The sequence below is a fragment of the Polypterus senegalus genome, chromosome 4 (assembly GCF_016835505.1).
Source record: "Polypterus senegalus isolate Bchr_013 chromosome 4, ASM1683550v1, whole genome shotgun sequence".
NCBI classification, from domain to species: Eukaryota; Metazoa; Chordata; class Cladistia; order Polypteriformes; family Polypteridae; genus Polypterus; species Polypterus senegalus.
The window spans coordinates 64,154,717-64,172,681 of NC_053157.1; positions in this window are offsets into that span (position 1 = coordinate 64,154,717).

Sequence of the window (17,965 nt, forward strand, 5' to 3'; positions counted from 1 at the left end):
TAAGTTATAGCATAATGAAAATTGTATAATTAAATCTGGACCATGCTATACTGTATATATGCTAGCGTGTGTATATTTATTTGCATTCTGTATGTAAAAAGAATACAAATACCTTTCAGATATTCATTTTAGGTTGTCTCTTTTTCAATTTGCTCTTTGATTCTAGCAGTTCTTTAAATTTCAAAATTTAGATATTTATTACAAGATTGTGACTTAAGGACAATAAATGAAATAATGTGAAATTTACTCTTGCATACTACACTTAGAGACAGTCATTAGTACTAAATAAATTGTAAACACCTTATTATTGCCTTTAGGTTAGTGGATTATTAAAAATGTTTTTAGCTTTTCAGAATATAAAATTAACTCACATCAGCCTTTGCTCTTGAAAAAAAGTGGAATTTAATGTTCTTGTATATTTCCAATGATAAAATAGAAGAAAATAAATATATGTCAGCTTTCAACTCAGATGTATGTTGCCTTTTTTTGATTATTATCTTTTGGAAAATAAATGTACCTCTCCACAAATAATATTTAAGAATCTTTCTAGCTTGTTGTTTACTGCATGTTTACATTCATCATCCTCCCGAGGCTTGCTCCTTTTAAGAGATCAAACTGAAATCATTTGATATGCAAGAAGATTTAAATACAGGCTAAGAAACCTGTGAAACTTGACCATTCATTTTTTAATTCTATGATTTTCTCTTAATATTGGTGAACTTGAGTGTCCTAAAATTTTACAGTACATATGTTGAATGCATCATTCTACTGATCATTCCTTGTACTTTTTAATAACGCTTAATATAATCTAACTATATAAAGAATGAATTGCTTAACTCTGTGATTATCACAATGAAATCTTCAGGATGAAAAATAAATTGTAATTATCCAACAAACGTTTTCATTTAATATTGTTAGCTTTGTTTTACTTCAGATATTGGCATTTAACTCTATATACAATCAAAGGCAGACAGAAATAGAAACTCCATTGCTGAATGAAGAAATCTGTTGTTGCAATCTGTATTACTTTCCTAGCTTGTATTTAAAAGTCGATATCCTTATATAATATGGTGGAAAAGGATCCTTTATTTTCTTAGAATTACAGAAAAAAACATACTTTAAAATGAACTATTTAAATGTATTTAGAATATATCAGAAATGTACTCACTATGTTCTTAACAAATAATGCATGTTTAGCCTTTGCAGACTCTTGGGATGCCTTGATATACATGAGCGATTACCTCACATCAAATCCTTAGATATTTTGCTCTCTGGGTGACTGGTGGAGGAGTTGTTAGACCCTGAATAAATTCTTTGTATATCTGTTTCATTTGTAATTCATTTGTTAAAATGAGATTTAAAAAACAATAAGAGATAATGTAAAAAAAAACAAACTAAAAATGTCAGTCTGGCATTATTTTTCTAATATCACAAACACTTACATTTAAAAAATTAAAAATGGTTTTCATGAACAATTTCAAAAAGAAAAAAAACCTGCTTGAGTGGCTTGACCTTCACAAATAAAAAATCTGCTTGGCTTTCTGGAAAATGGTAATACCTGTAGGTGATAAGTGTCTTGATAGTCTCTAACTGGAGTACATGTGCAAAGACTGCTTGTTCAGCAGCATTCTACCACTTCATCCGGGGTTTGCTTTGCACCCAATACTCCCAGGATAGGCTCCGCCCCTAGCAATCCTATCCACAAGAAGGCAACCACAGATGATGAATGAATCTAACCTGACTCTGTTCCAAAGTGGCAATGTATTAGTACTACAGCAAGACCCCAAAATACATTTTCATCTAATGTAAGAGGATCACTTCAGTATAAACATAAACATTCTGAGAGAAACTAGCACATTTTTCATTAAAATTTTAAAGTGTCATATTAAAACAATAAAGCAAATGTTTAATCATACTAGTTCTAAAATATGTATACATAAAAAATATATATTTCTATGTTTACATGAAATTTTCATTTTTGTACATTTTCAGAGATAATACTCTTAATATAATAGTTACCCAATACAAAGGTATTTTTTAGGTCAAGAAGAAAGGCATGTCGTTCAGATAATATCATTAATATACACAAAACCTAAATGAGTCTTGCAGCTTCATTTTTAAATTCCTCAGTGACTTCAAAGTTTGCTGCTGCAAATTAAAATGGTGAAGCTCTCCTTGTGTAGCAGATGCTATCTCAAATTATTCCAAGCCTGTTGTTATTCAGAAAAGTGACCAGACTACATTTCTAATGGCATGGATGAAGACTGGTCATCTCTGGAGACTATTAAAACAAAAGATGAGCTCGTTAGATGAAGAGTTTGACTAATACCCTGAGGCCAGCATCAGACAGAAGCTAATGGAAGAATTATGAAAGGAGCGGCAAGGTTAGTGCTTTTCAGCCTTTGACAATGATGCCTGTTAATAGATAACACAAAAGACAGAAAAAAATGATGTGGTTTTAGAAAACAAAAAACGAAAGCTGATTTAATATCTAATCACAATAAAATTGGTGACATGTAAGTTAAGTGTTATACATTGAGTGTGAAAGTGTACTTTTGTATTGTGCATTTCAAATGATATGCAATTGTTCCAAAAAGACAACAGATATTTATATTTTTTTCATTAAGCCATCAAATAACTGTTTAACAGAATTTGATTTTATAAAGCACTATACCAATTAAATTAATAACTTGTTAAAGGTCATTTGCAGAATGCTGCTGATTTTTTTTCTGTAAACTGCACAAAGATATCTAAATACATTTTAACAGTACATGTCATATATTTTTTAACACATTTTCATATAGTACAGTACTATGTCTCAGCTGCCTATTATAAACTTTCATTTTCTTAATATAATTTAGTTTTTTTCATGTGCTGTTTTTCCCTCTACATTGTGCTACATAGCAGAATCCTGATAATATAAATCACATACAGAATGCTGAAACTTCCATCTTCATCCATTTTTTGATGCTTCTTCAGGTATAGGTCATGGGTGCAGTAGTCTAAGCAAAGATGCCCCAATGTTCCTTTTCTTGGCCACCTCCTCCAGTGGAATGCCAATGTATTACCAGGGATGTAATCTCTTTAGCATATCCTGGGTCTGCCTTGAGGTCTTTTTCCTGGTTGCACATGCCAGAAACACATCCCCAGGAAGGCATCCTAATCAGATACCTCAATCATCTCAACTGGTTTCTTTTGATGCAGAGGAGCAGTGACTGTGCTTTGAGCTCCTCACCCTATCTCTAAAGCAAAGCCCAGACACCCTGTGAAAGAAAAACTAGTCCTTTCGGTCACTACCCAAAGCTTGCGACCATAGATGAGGGTAGGAACGTAGATTTTCTGGTGAACTAAGAGCTTTGCCTTTTGGCACAGCTCTCTTCACCATGATTGACCAGTACAATGACCATGGCTATTCCAATCTGCTTGTCGATCTCCCACTCCCTTCTTCCTTCACTCATGAACAAGATCCAGAGATACTTAAATTCTTCCAATTTGATCCAGCACTTCATCCCCAATCTGGAGAGGGCACTCCACCCTTTGTCAGTTTAGAACCATGACCTAGGACTTGGAAGTGCTGATTCTTACCCCAACCACTTCACACTTGGCTACAAACCACCCCAGTATGTATCTAAGGTCACCAAAATTCCATCTGTCCTTGCATTTCCTCCATTATTGGGCCTTGAGTGAAGAGATGGGGGTGTAAGTTGTGAAGCAAATATAATGGGACAACAACTCTCAGATTTACTGTGCTATCTTCCCACATCCCAAACTACAGCTTTTTGAGGTGAAGCGATAGTTCTACATCCTTCAATACGAATCTGCTCATGCCGTTATAATGTGTGCTATTTCATTATGGGTATACTTGCGTCCACTGATGGTGGGACAGATGCCAGCTTCCTCGGACTGTTCCTGTACATGAGAGGGCACTGGGGTTGCCAAGGGCTAAGCAGTTGGATGGAGCAGGTTTGAGAATGTAATGTCATGCTATGCTCTATGTTGTGTAGGGAACAGAATAACAAAATATGGGATCGATTATAGATGGGTTTCAAATTTCTGAAAGGGAAGCATTAAGTTGTAATGTGAATGAAAAAAAAATTGGAAGCCAAGAATCTATCAAAAAAAAAGAAAATATTGCATTGTATGTTTCAAAATTCTATATAGTAGATACTATATAATGTAAAAATATGATATCTAGCAATTTTCTAAGGGTATTTTACCAAATTAGGTTTCAAGGCATCAGTCCACAGCAGAGCAAAGTAGAACACATTCCCACATCCCCAATTCTGAAAGGTTATTCTGCACATCTTTAGGATGTGGTTAGAAATTAGGGCAACTGGAAAAACCCTACACAGTCATAGGAAGAACATGTAAACTCTATAAGAGCACAAACCAGGCCACGATTCATACCAAGGTTTCTGAAGGTGAAGCAGTAACATTAACCTTTGCATCACCATACCACCCTATTATAGAAAATATAAAAATAAATATAAACATATTTTTCAACATTTTCCCACAGATTAAAAGATAATTAAGGTGTAACATGGCATTAGTGACACAAAACATTATAATGGTCTTTTCATTCAGATATGGAATAAGAAGAAAATCTCCAAAGAAACTTATTCTATTCACCAAGTAAAGTAAGTGTTTAAGTGTAGTGTAGCACAAACATGTCACGAAAATTTCTGCTTCCTAGTTGTTAGCAAGATAACCTTGAAAAAAACAGGACAAGGTAATTCTTCAGGAATATATTTTTGTCTTGAAAGGAGTCCCAGGAGAACCGTACAATGCTCTCAAATTCAAGAAGGTTGCCTGCTTTCTCTTGGACTAATCCACAACATGAGAGGACAGCCCAAAAATGTCAATTTATTTTAAATATGACTGAAAAAACATGAATGCTATTGAAGTTCATCAACATTTCTTTGTCAGTGGTACTCTGTCTTGAATTTACCTGTAGACCCCATTTCTTTAGTAGAGTAAGATTGTCTCATGCACTTCAAGGTTCAGCACTTAGAATATTTATTTTTACAGTTAAAAAAACACTCCAGCAAAATAAACACTATTTTAATTTAACCTTAACTAACATCCTATACTGAGGACACACCTACCCTTACTTGGCTGGGATGAACAAGTTCTTTCTCCAGTGGAAACTCAAATATTTAAAACAAACTGTTTAACAACTAACAATTTGTCTAATTGTACACAATTAAATATATTACTTTTTTAATAAAATGAGTAAAGAGAGCACTTTATAGCATTACATATATTTGCACGCTGCTGGGCTGTAAATGAATGTAAAAGGACTCTGGCGGATCTGTGATAGAGGGTTCTCAGTTCAGATACTGGTATTTTACGTGTCCTCACTTCAAACTGCTGCGGATATGTTTGTTTAAACCATCTGTCGTTTCCCTCATAGTGGCGCTTCACATTGCCATTTTTCACTGAACTCATTTTTTTAAACAGGTTTTGAAGTACCCTCAGGAAGAAAGAACATATATTAGTTTGTCCTTGAAAGTTCAGTTTTCTGTGCCTCCTTTCCTTTTTTGGAAGAGCCATGCTCCCTTTCGCTCTTTCGTTTCTGTTATTTCATTCTGTGGCATCTACACATTTTACCCATGCACTGTAAAAATCTAATTGATTCACTTTCCATTTTGTGACACAAATAGACGCGCACACCTCAAGAAGGGAAAACAAAAAAAATTGCTGAATGAATGTCATCAGTCATTCTCATTCATTTATCAGAAATGTGTCATTTTCTACATAGTGCTCTTACTTGTTTGGGATCCTACATTTGGTGATGCCTTAACTAGAGACTGATTTTGGTTTTACTGCCACTCAAAGAATGCGGTGGGCTGGCGCTCTGTCCGGGGTTTGTTTCCTGCCTTGCGCCCTGTGTTGGCTGGGATTGGCTCCAGCAGACCCCCGTGACCCTGTAGTTAGGATATAGTGGGTTGGATAATGGATGGATGGATGCCACTCAAAGATAACTTATTTAGCACTTATGTGATATGACATTGATTCAATCTTCTTACAGCAACATGAAATGAAAAAAAAGAGAGAAAGCGTAATTTCTTCCTTTGCAACCTTTGCACCAGGACTGCCATAACCCCCACTCCTCATTCCCAATCCTTCCACTCTCCTGCAGTATGTATACATCAAGGAAACGAACACTAGTGCTACCAGTGCATGTGGCATATCATTGTGAACCACATAATACAAAATTTTAAACCTTGAAATCAAAATTTTATTTCATAAAATCTTTTAAAGGTAGTATATAAATACGGTACTGGATGTGTATGTAATTTATAGGTACACACTTTTTTGTATTATTGTTTTATAATATTAAAAAAAAAATTACATGAAAATGCCACCCAGACCAAAGCACTGCTTGAAGCATTTGCCTTGTTGCCGGCCCTGGATGCGACAATATTTTTTAACGTGTTAAAACAAGGTGGGGGTGCTCTGGATAACTGTTTTTGTCATGTAATTGGATTGCACTTCATCAGGCCTCTACCCTTAGACCTGTCCAACTTGGGCGTCCCACCTGAAGGCTAAGCTTTTGCTGGTGTAGTTCTTAGGGTCACTGAAGCACGCAAACTCCCTGACCACGATAAGGTGGCAATCCCTCAGGAGGAAAACTGAAAAATAAAACAACAAAAAATAAAATAAAATATTCCTCATCAGATTATAACAACTACAAACATGACATTTATCTTAATTGGATGGCCTTTATCAAATATATTCGAACCCAACAATAACACTTCTCACTATTTCCAATACATGTATTAACAAAACTAAAAAGGGTTGGCCAAGTTTTAAAAAAAAAATCAATTCACCAAGTCTTGAAAAATAAAACTGAAAAATAGAATAAAAAAAAAAAAATAAAATAAAGAATAAAATGAAATATCCATCCAGATCTTTACAACCAACAACATAAAATGTATCTTAATTGGATGGCTTAATTCTCAAATAAATTTGCAAACTAAAGTAAGAATAAAATAAGACCTCTCAATATAGCCAATATTTACAAAACTGAAAAGGGTTGGCATAGTAATTAAAAAAAAACAACTCACCATGTCTTTTCCTACAATTCTCAAACTAATTTGTAGAACACAACAGATTTAGAACTTTTTTCTTCTTTTTTTGTCTTTTTGTCTTGTTTTAAGCTTGTTTGTTTTGAAAGCAACTGAACTCTTTGTTTGCAACTGAACAGCTCCACTCTCCTTTCTCCTCAATCCACTCTACAACAACAGTCTCCTGTTTCCCTTTGCAAAAACTCTTACAAATTCATCCATATCCAAGTTATTTGTTATGGACTTCTCATGGGCCAAGATCACCGAATTCCTCTTTCTTTTATGTAACACTAGCTGATTACCCAGTGGCTTCGCTCACTGAGTGCGAGGGAAAAAAATACAATTTTAGTATTTATAAAATAAGTTATTAAGAAGTAAAACATTTTGATAAAAGAATTTGAAGAACATATAAGAAGCGTATAAATTAGTAAACAGTAAAATATTTCCATAAGAGAATTTTAAATGATTTACAGTATAAGAAGTGTATAAATTATTAAACAGTAAAATATTAACATTTAAGAAGTAAAGATACATTGAGTACTTCTGCAGTGGTTTCGGGTAAACTACCTCCTTGACAACCTTACACAACGTGCCTGTGATTTAAGAGAAAAATTATTCTGAGAAATGTGGACGCTGCCCTTCCATGCTTAACGGGCAGAAGTTCCAAACAATTCCCAAGTCCAATACTTCACATGAAGATGTCGGTACATCTTCTTAGATGTAAACCTTCCATTTTCTTAAAATAATTCATCACAAAAGCAAAGTGACCCGAACTAACCTTAAGGGACAGTAAGTAGCCCTGCACCGCAATTTACCAAGAGAGTCACGCTTTGATGGTGCTGATTACACTGATTCACAAAGATGTCCACTGTCCAAGGAGCTGAAAGGGCACTTGAAGTGTCACAAACAGTGCGAGAAGAGAGGACGCTGCCCGAAACTGCAAAGCTGTCGACCTGGCGGAGCAGTCCGACATTCCATGCCTCCCAGCATCCACTTTGTTGTCACGACCCATCGCCTCGTCTCGTCTTCACATTGTTTACAGCTTGGCGCAGTTAAAAAGTAGAAAAAAGCAAAGCTGTTTTCTCCGTCTCTTCTACTATCAAGTACTGCCAATTAAAAAAAAGTTACAATGTGGCAGTTTCCGCGACAGTCACTTGGACGAATAAATAAAACTTTTCTGTCAGAACGCGCCTGGCAGCCGACAGCTCAGTGCTGGAGTCCAGAGAGGAGGGCTGAGAGAGGGCGACACGGGGTGCACTTCTATGGGATAGATCAGTGTGTTTGTGTTTACTTCTTTTCAATATCAGTAAAATAACTCTCACACAAATAATAACAGTTCGTAAAGACGATATAAAAATGGCGTCCACAAACAAAGTGATTAGTTCCTGTAATATAATATGTTCTGTGGTCATACGTAATTTCCATTTTCCATTTCAAATGCGAAAAGAATTTTACTGTATATATATAGACAGTGCGACGATAGGAGGTTAGGACCTGTGACAAAGTGGAGAAGGAACTCTCACACGATGCTGAAGACACACCAATTACCAGGGCTGTTACATACAATTTATGCAACTCAGGAAAGGCTTCCTTGTACTCCTGCAGGAGTTTACACACAGTGGACAGGTCTGTTTCCTTTGAACATTTTTGAGCAGCATCTGTTTTGCCACAAGAACTTCATTTTTCAGACTTTCAAAACCTGCTACAGTGCCAGCCATCACAGCCAGAGAATGCAACAGGGTGGGATCTAGAAATGCGCTAGATTTAGGTGCAAGACTAGATATGGCTCTCATCAGGTCAATATTCTTGTATGAAAATCTAGTTTCCATTTCTGAAATGGCCCTGTCAAGGATGTTGAGCAGGGATCTTTTCAGAGACTGATTGTGGGAAATGGTAGGGTCACTAGAGTCTGTATGGCCCAAGGTTGAGAGCACAACACTTTGACCCAGGTGTTTGCTTATTGTTCTCCTTCTCTTTGTTGGATGTGACTCATCCTCAGTAGGAGATGACACTCCCCATCAGTCATCCTCATGGATGTTTTTTAAGTAGTTTAGTGCTGCACTAACAAACTCAGAAGCACTGCACAGATCAACTGACTGAGACTGTAGAATAGCATTTGCTGGTTTTAAGACACCAAGCACCCGCACTAGGAACTTTCCAGTCTCAAAGAAGTGATGTCTCCTAATTTGGCATATCAGGCCTGATGCCTCGTACACAGGTCAACTGCAGCATCATCATCCTCTGTCATCTCAGATGGGATACTAAGGATTTGTTCTTGATTGTCCACAGTGCACCTTGTCACCTCATAGTGGCTTGTCCATCTGATCTCAAGCAGTCTTTTTAGACAAGGTGCATCATGTTTATTGAGCACATATTGGTGGTGAAAAAAGTTTTAGAGTTAACTGGATAGGCTAAAAAATCTTTTTGCACACGGCTCACTCTGCATGGCATGCATAACCACTAAGTGAAGTTGGTGGTTGTAGCAGTGAATGTATGGGACATATCTGTCAAGCCTCTTTTGGAGCAGAGCTTGTACACCACCTCTAAACCCACTCATCACAGAAGCCCCATCATAACACTGGCTAAGTATACTGTCAGCACTGTAGCCAGCATCAGAAAGGTGTAACAGGATCTCAGAGCTGATGTACTCCACATCAAGTTGTTGCAAGTCATGCAACCCAATAAGATGCTCCTCTGATATGGAATTTCTGACAAATCGAATTATCACAGACAAATTTTCCACATTGCACCTATCCCTGGTCCCATCACTTTTGAGGCAAAACCCTGCAGAATCAGCACTTTTATATTTTTTCCTGACCTCTCCAAGCACCACGTCAGCCAGTGTTTGGATAATTTCATTTTGGATATCCTTAGATGTGTATTTTGCATTTTTAGGGATACACTTAGGAATGCTTGTTAGCTTCTCATCCTTCTCTAAGGTATATTCCATCAGTTTTAGAAAAATACCTCAAGCAATGTCATCATCATTACCCGCTGTATCATGTCTCAAGGTTTCTGCAGTCCCACAGAGCCCCAACTCATTTACATAGAGAAACCTTATAGTACTACCAATACTCTTGACATAGTAATGTTTTTTTTTTCAAGTTGTATTTTACCAACCAACATTGAATCCACAGTCCCCCCTGTTGCCTCTCTGCTTTTATGCTCAGTCCAGATGGTTGAAGCATGCACATGGTTGTGGCTGGACACATGCCTCTGTAGCCCCTTGTCTCGATCAAGTGATGCTTTCCAGTTGTTAAAACCAATTAAGGTAAAAACTACATCCCTCTTATTAACAGTGCTGCCATATTTCCGACTTTCCGACAGGGGAGACAGAAGCATGCATCCAACATAAAGGAGTACTCCAGCCATGGTCGTGTGCGGTACCAGGCAGGATTGAATAATCTTAATGTTGTACCACCAAATACACGTTTGGGGGAACTACCCAGTATTGGCTGGGATGGTGTATTGCCATTTAAGTCACTAGGTAGCTGAGCAGGTTGCTTTGGGGCAGCAATTGTTGGCAGAGGTACAGGAGAAGCAGTGCCTGTTGATGCCACAGGAGTAGACATGCTAGTCTCTGATGTACCAGCAGCAGCATCATTGCTACTGCTATTGATACAGGCATGAGCAGCGCCACACTTTTTAAAAGATTGGAAAAAAGGATGCATCTCACAGCATTAACTTTCCCTTTGTGAGCTGCTGGAAGCCGGGGTGGAAAGTACTGTAAATAAGCTTTACTAAAATCGCAGTGATTACATCAGTATATGAAATGAGAAAACTGTTGAGTGCAGAGTTGAAAGCTGGGGCGGGGCTTTGTGTTGGGGTCTGACAGACACAGATCCTCCAGTCGGCTCTATGCAGCAGACAGGCTCACAGTGGTGGTTGTGCGATCGAGAAAGAAGCACTTCTCTTCCAGAGAAGAACAATGGACTAGTCCCCCATTGACTGTACAAATATAGATGTATCTTTTAGTTGTTGTTAATTATCTCACAAGTCGCTATGACTTTGACGACAGAGATTTGCTGCTTCCTCAAAGTCTCCCGTTCTTGCGCAGCCCTGCCTGCTGAGAAACCTGACGCAGTGTCATTTGCATACTAACAGTGATTGGATGTTTAGCTGGGAGGAGGGTGAGTGGGGGATCTCTGCCGACTGCTGTGAGCCTGCGCACAAACAGAGCAAGGAGGGAAACAGCGAACTTAGAGGTGAAACCTATCATCTCGTTTGTGCCTTTTCCAGTGGATTTTTCAGCTACTGTAGTAAATCGTGTCCATATTCAGTTTGTGGGGAATCTATTATTTTCTTTCTCAACTACTAAAAGTTTGATTTAAGGGGGCAGGACGTTTGTTTAACACTAGAATTACCAGAGCCTACAAAAAAACTCGTAAATCCATCCCACCTTAAATCGCTTCTTAAAATCGTTCACAGCTCTCCACCAGCGTCTTTTGTCATCTAAATGGGCTGATAAAATCAGGCTGCAAGCAGCCGGCTATTCCATCCCCCCACCAACTTAGAACGTGCACAAGCTTCTTCCAGCTCATGCCTTGATTGATTTTCTGGGAGTGAAGTGGAGTTTTAGAGTGAAAATAATATATCCTTATTTGGAACACACACATTTCATGTGTGTTCCGTTTCTACAGTAATCTGTGTAAACACATTTTTGAAACAGAAACATTTTTTATATTCTAGTAGTAAATGACAAAATGTACACATAAACTATATACTGTACTGTATGAAGCCTGAAATGCAAATATCAAAGAAACACTTTCACAAAAGGTACAAATATAACAGAACAAATGCGCTTTTATTCTAAAGTGTAACTGCATAAAAAAAGCCACCTTAGCAAGCCATACTGACACATATTCACTACAACTGGTGCGGTGGCATAATGATATCAGCTGCTTACTGGGAATCAAAAGGTCAAGAGTTCGATCCCTCACGACTCCATTTTGAGAAGTAAACTGATCTTATTATTACTATTTTAGAATAAAAACATACATTTTATTTCAGTCTGTAACAGCCAGTGTAATTTATGAAACTTGTAAAGGTTAGCTTTGTTTTTTTTTATTCACTTTTCATTCTCTCAGTCACGTTCAGGATCCTTCCCTAAGCCTTTCATTTTGCTACCATTAGTAAGAGAATGTATCGTGATACAGCAGATCTAGCGTCGGAGCAAGAATGCATATCGCACTTTTGCCATTGCTGTACTTTGTATATGTATATGGGAAGTTCTGCATTTTACATGTGCCTTTATGCTGTAGGAAGTGAGTAAATAAATAAAGGTAACTAAAGGTAAATAAAGAACTGAAGCTTGTTGATGCTGCATCATCTTTTCTTTTTCCATCGCCTTTTCCTGTAAGAAGCACATGCAGGTGGCCAGATGCTGTGTGCTACAACATGCTGGCGGTGATCAACGAACATTTTAAAAAAAGAAAGACACAAATATATGTGACGTTTTGAAGAAATCATTTTATGGCATGATTTACCTTCATTTATTTATTTACTTCCTAAAGCCTAAAGTCACAAGTAGTGTGCAGAGGGCATGCTCAAAAATGTGTGTAATGCCATGAAAAGTGCCTGCTGACACTTTAGTATGCAAGCAATGGTATGTGCATTCTTGCTCTGATGTAGAGGGGAGTTGAGTTTACCTCTGTTATAGCGCGTCTATGTGAAAACAGCAGTGTCAGATGCGGGCTTGGGCTCGTGAATGCGGCTGAGATAATAAAACTGACTAAAAAAAAACAAAGCTAACCTTTACAAGTATCATAAATTACACCGGCTGTTACAGACTGAAATCAAATGTATGTTTTTATTCTAAAATAGTAAGACTATGAGCAGTTTACTTCTCAAAACAGAGTGGTGCAGGATCGAACTCGCAACCTTTTGATTCCCAGTAAGCAGTTGATTCTATTGCGCCACAGATGCAGTCATAATAAATGGGTGTCAATGTCGCATGTTAAGGCAGCTTTTTGTTTCTGCAGTTATATTATGAATAAAAGTGCAATTGTTGTGTTAGATTTGTACCTTTTGTGAAAGTATTTATTTGATATTTGGACTTCAGGCTTCATACATTATCTAGTTTATGCCTACATTTTGTCATCTACTACTAGAATATAAAAAACGTTTCTGTTTTAACAATGTGTTTACACAGATTACTGTAGAAACGGAACAGACATGAAATGCGTGTGTTCCAAACAACGATCTATTATTTCCACTCTAAAACTCCACTTCACTCCCAGAAAATCAATCAAGGCATGAGCTGGGAGAAGTTTGTGCACGTTCTAAGTCGGTGGAGGGATGGAATAGCCGGCTGCTTGCAGCCTGATTTTATCAGCACATTTAGATGACAATAGACGCTGGTATAGAGCTGTGGGACGGATTTACGAGTTTTTTCGTAGGCTCTGGTAATTCTAGTTTTAAGGGGGCATTGCCCCCTCTTGCCCCAGCGTCGAGCCAGCCCCGTCCACCACAGGGCCCTCTTTCAATTGCGAGAAGCAGATCATGGAATGTTGCATACTTTACTGTCAAATAATGCAAAGAGCACGCAACACGTGTTTCGCCTTTATTTGGGCTCATCAGGCATACACATGTGTAACACATGTGGTCTCGCAACTGAAAGAGGGCCCCGTGGTGGATGTTTGCCAAATGGCAGACCAACCACATGCGTTACCTGGTAAGTAACCACCCATACAATCAGGTCGGGACTCAGACTACAAATGCAATATATATATATATTGAATGCAATGAATATAATTACTCCGATCTACAGGCTGTCAAATAAACGAACCACACGCCATGGCATAGCATAAAGGGACTAAGTCTCTGACGCTGATGTCCAAGGTTCGATCCCTGCAAGGGGAGCAGTGGAGTGTGTATGCTTGATGGGCCCAAATAAGAGGAAACATGTGTCACGTACTCTTTGCATTATTAAATTATGCAACATTCCATGATCTGCTTCTCGCAACTGAAAGAGGACCCTGTGGGGGATGTTTGCTGAATGGCAGACCAACCACATATGTTACCTGGTAGGTAACCACCCATACGATCAGGTTGGGACTCAGACTACGAATGCTATATATATATATATATATATATATATATATATATATATATATATATATATATATATACTAGCAAAATACCCGCGCTTCGCAGCGGCGAAATACTGCCTTAAAATTTTTATTAAGAAGGGGAAATATACCAATAATTATTTGTTAAGGATCTCTTTGTATACCACAACATACAGTTGGCCATGTGAACAGTAATCTTGTTTCAAATCTCACAGCTTGGATTGCTGCTGTCATAATCGGTTTGAGTTTCATGGTTTGTTTCAATTACGTTAGTATTTGCAGGACTTGTTGTGTTGAAGTGACATTCGGCATCTGTCAAGCATTGTAAGTATACAACCGGTTTCATTGATAACTTCACATCCAGCTTTTCAGAGTTTAAACATTCATAAACATCAAAGTGTCTACTACTGAAATCGTCACCTGTCAATCTAAGATGTTTAAGAGGCATTGGCGGTTGTCCAAAGGTGTAAAATATTTGGCCATTTCGGTACACTTGAAAGCAACAACCGGACAATTCAGCAGCAGCCATCAACTCACATGCAGATGCATAGGTGAAGGGCTTAAGCATTTCACTCTTATAGTGCTCCTGTGTAATATAATTATCTCCTGTACCGTCATCAGTCCACACCTTGAACCTGTCCCAGTCATTTAATACATAAGACACAATGTTCTTCCTGATATCAAGAGTGAGCCTGATATGGCCGTGCAATATGTAACAAAGAGAATGGAAAAGGCAGGTGCCGTCTCTGGGCATGGAAACCACATGGTAAGTGACAGTTCTTTGATCGATGGTGATCACCTCGATAGACATGTTAATGGGGGTACAGTTGGAATGATAAAGGAAATCAGTACCTGAACAATGTAAAGTAAGTCTAAAATACCTAAACAATACCTATAATCATAATAAATGAACAATAAAACAGCAGAGAAGCCGTGGATTAAATAAAAAGGCTGTAGTTATCAGCAGGGAGATGTGAATCCCGTGGCGAAGCAAGGAAGGGAATGTAGAGACTGGAGCGATGGACGGCCTTATATAGGCAGGCAGCCAACAACATGGGAGGTGTTGGGATGCTATGGAAGTATATATGTATATATGTACGTAAGTAAGATTCACTTAGCGTTGGGAACCTGCGTACCAAATTTCTTGAAGATGGGCCAATAAGTAACAAAGGCCGTGCAAAAGTTCAATATGGCGGCCAACAGTGGCATCATACCACCGAAATGAGTACCAAATTTCAGCCTTCTACCGACACGGGAAGTTGGAGAATTAGTGACGTTGGAAAGTTCAATATGGCGGCTGACAGTGGCATCATACCACCGAAATAAGTACGTACATTGGTTTCAGTTAGTGCAGGGAAGCCGCCTACCAAATTTCGTGAAGATGGGGCCATGAATAAGAAAGTTCAACATGGCGGACGTTGTTGACCGTTATGACCGTTACGCGTAGAATTTCGAAATGAAACTTGCTTAACTTTTGTAAGTAAGCTGTAAGAAATGAGCCTGCCAAATTTCAGCCTTCTACCTACACGGGAAGTTGGAGAATTAGTGACGTTGGAAAGTTCAATATGGTGGCCGACAGTGGCATCATACCACTGAAATAAGTACGTACATCGGTTCTGGTAAGCGCAGGGAAGCCACCTACCAAATTTCGTGAAGATGGGGCCATAAATAAGAAAGTTCAACATGGCGAATGTTGTCAACCGTTCTGACCATTACGCGTAGAATTTCGAAATGAAACCTGCTTAACTTTTGTAAGTAAGCTGTAAGGAATGAGTCTGCAAAATTTCAGCCTTCTACCTACACGGAAAGTTGGAGAATTAGTGACGTTGGAAAGTTCAATATGGCGGCTGACAGTGGCGTCATACCACCGAAATAAGTACGTACATTGGTTTCGGTTAGTGCAGGGAAGCCGCCTATTAAATTTCGTGAAGATGGGGCCATGAATAAGAGAGTTCAACATGGCAGACGTTGTTGACCGTTATGACCGTTACGCATAGAATTTCGAAATGAAACCTGCTTAACTTTTGTAAGTAAGCTGTAAGGAATGAGCCTGGCAAATTTCAGCCTTCTACCTACACGGGAAGTTGGAGAATTAGTGACGTTTGGAAAATTCAATATGGCGGCCGACAGTGGCATCATACCACCGAAATTAGTACGTACATCGGTTTGGTTAGCGCAGGGAAGCCACCTACCAAATTTCGTGAAGATGGGGCCATAAATAAGAAAGTTCAACATGGCGGACGTTGTCGACCGTAATCGACCGTTACGTGTAGAATTTCGAAATGAAACCTCCTTAACTTTTGTAAGTAAGCTGTAAGGAATAAGCCTGCCAAATTTCAGCATTCTACCTACACGGGAAGTTGGAGAAATAGTGATGAGTCAGTGAGTGAGTCAGTGAGTCAGTGAGGGCTTTGCCTTTTATTAGTATATATATATATATACAGTATATATATATATATATATATATATATATATATATATATATATACTAGACATTAAGCCCGTTACAATAACGGGCGCTAGAACAGTAGTGCATAAACATTAGTAGGAACAGTTTATATTAAATGGCAAGGGACCTTGTATGTGGCTGTAATATGCGTCACTGTATTGTGTGCCTTTAATTTTCTCTCGCAGTAATACTGGTTTGTATTTCCGTAAAACGCCTGTAATTTTCTCTGACAGTAATACAATGGAACCTCGGTTCACGACTATAATTTCTTCCAAAACACTGGTCAAAACCTGATTTGGTCGTGAACCGAAGTAATTTCCCCAATAGGATTGTATGTAAATACAATTTATCCGTTCCAGACCGTACAAACAGTGTGTGTATATATATATTTTTTAAGTTTTTAAACACAAATATAGTTAATTTTAACATAGAATGCACAGCATAATAGTAAACTAAATGTACAAATATTGAATAACACTGAGAAAACCTTGAACAACAGAGAAAACTAACACTACAAGAGTTTGCGCTATAGCGCTACAAACACTTTTTTAATGAGTTTTAAGCAAAGAGAAAAAAATGAACATTTGAAAAATCCGTAATTTAATAAACAACCAAGAAAAGTAACAATGCACGCGCACTTCTGTGTGTCCGTGTGTCTCTCTCTCTCTCTCACGCGCGCCTGTGTGTGTGTCTCTCGCACACCTGTGTATGTGTGTGTGTCTCCCGCGCACCTGTGTGTGTGTGTGTCTCTCTTTCTCGTGCGCTTGTGTGTGTCTCTCTCGAGCGCCTGTGTGTGTGTCTCTCTCTCTCTCTTGCGCGCGCCTGTGTGTGTGTGTGTCTCTCTAGCGCCACGCCTGTGTGTCTCTCTCTCTCTCTCTGCACAGGGAATGCACAGGGAGAGACTGAACACGTGCGGCACCGCGCATGTGCTCTTCATCAGAAGACACACACACATTATTAAAGAGGATACATATATATATATATATAGATATATAAATATATACACACACACAGTATGTCAATGTCAATTTATTTATATAAAGTTCTTTACAATAAAAAAAGAAAAACATACAATTAACATAAATAACATAAATAGAAATAAAATAAATGAACATAAATAAAATAAATAATAAATAGAAGTAAGATTACATAATCACAATGAGGAAACCATCAGTATTACTGAAGGTCCCAAAAGCAAGTGAATAGAAATGAGTCTTTAATCTTGTTTTGAACAGTTTAATTGTAGACGACTCCTTTATGTAATGAGGTAAAGAGTTCCACAGGCAAGGAACAGCAGCAGCAAAAGCCCTGTCCCCCTTAGTTTTACACTTGGCACGAGGGACAACAAGAGACAACTGACCAGAAGATCTAAGCAC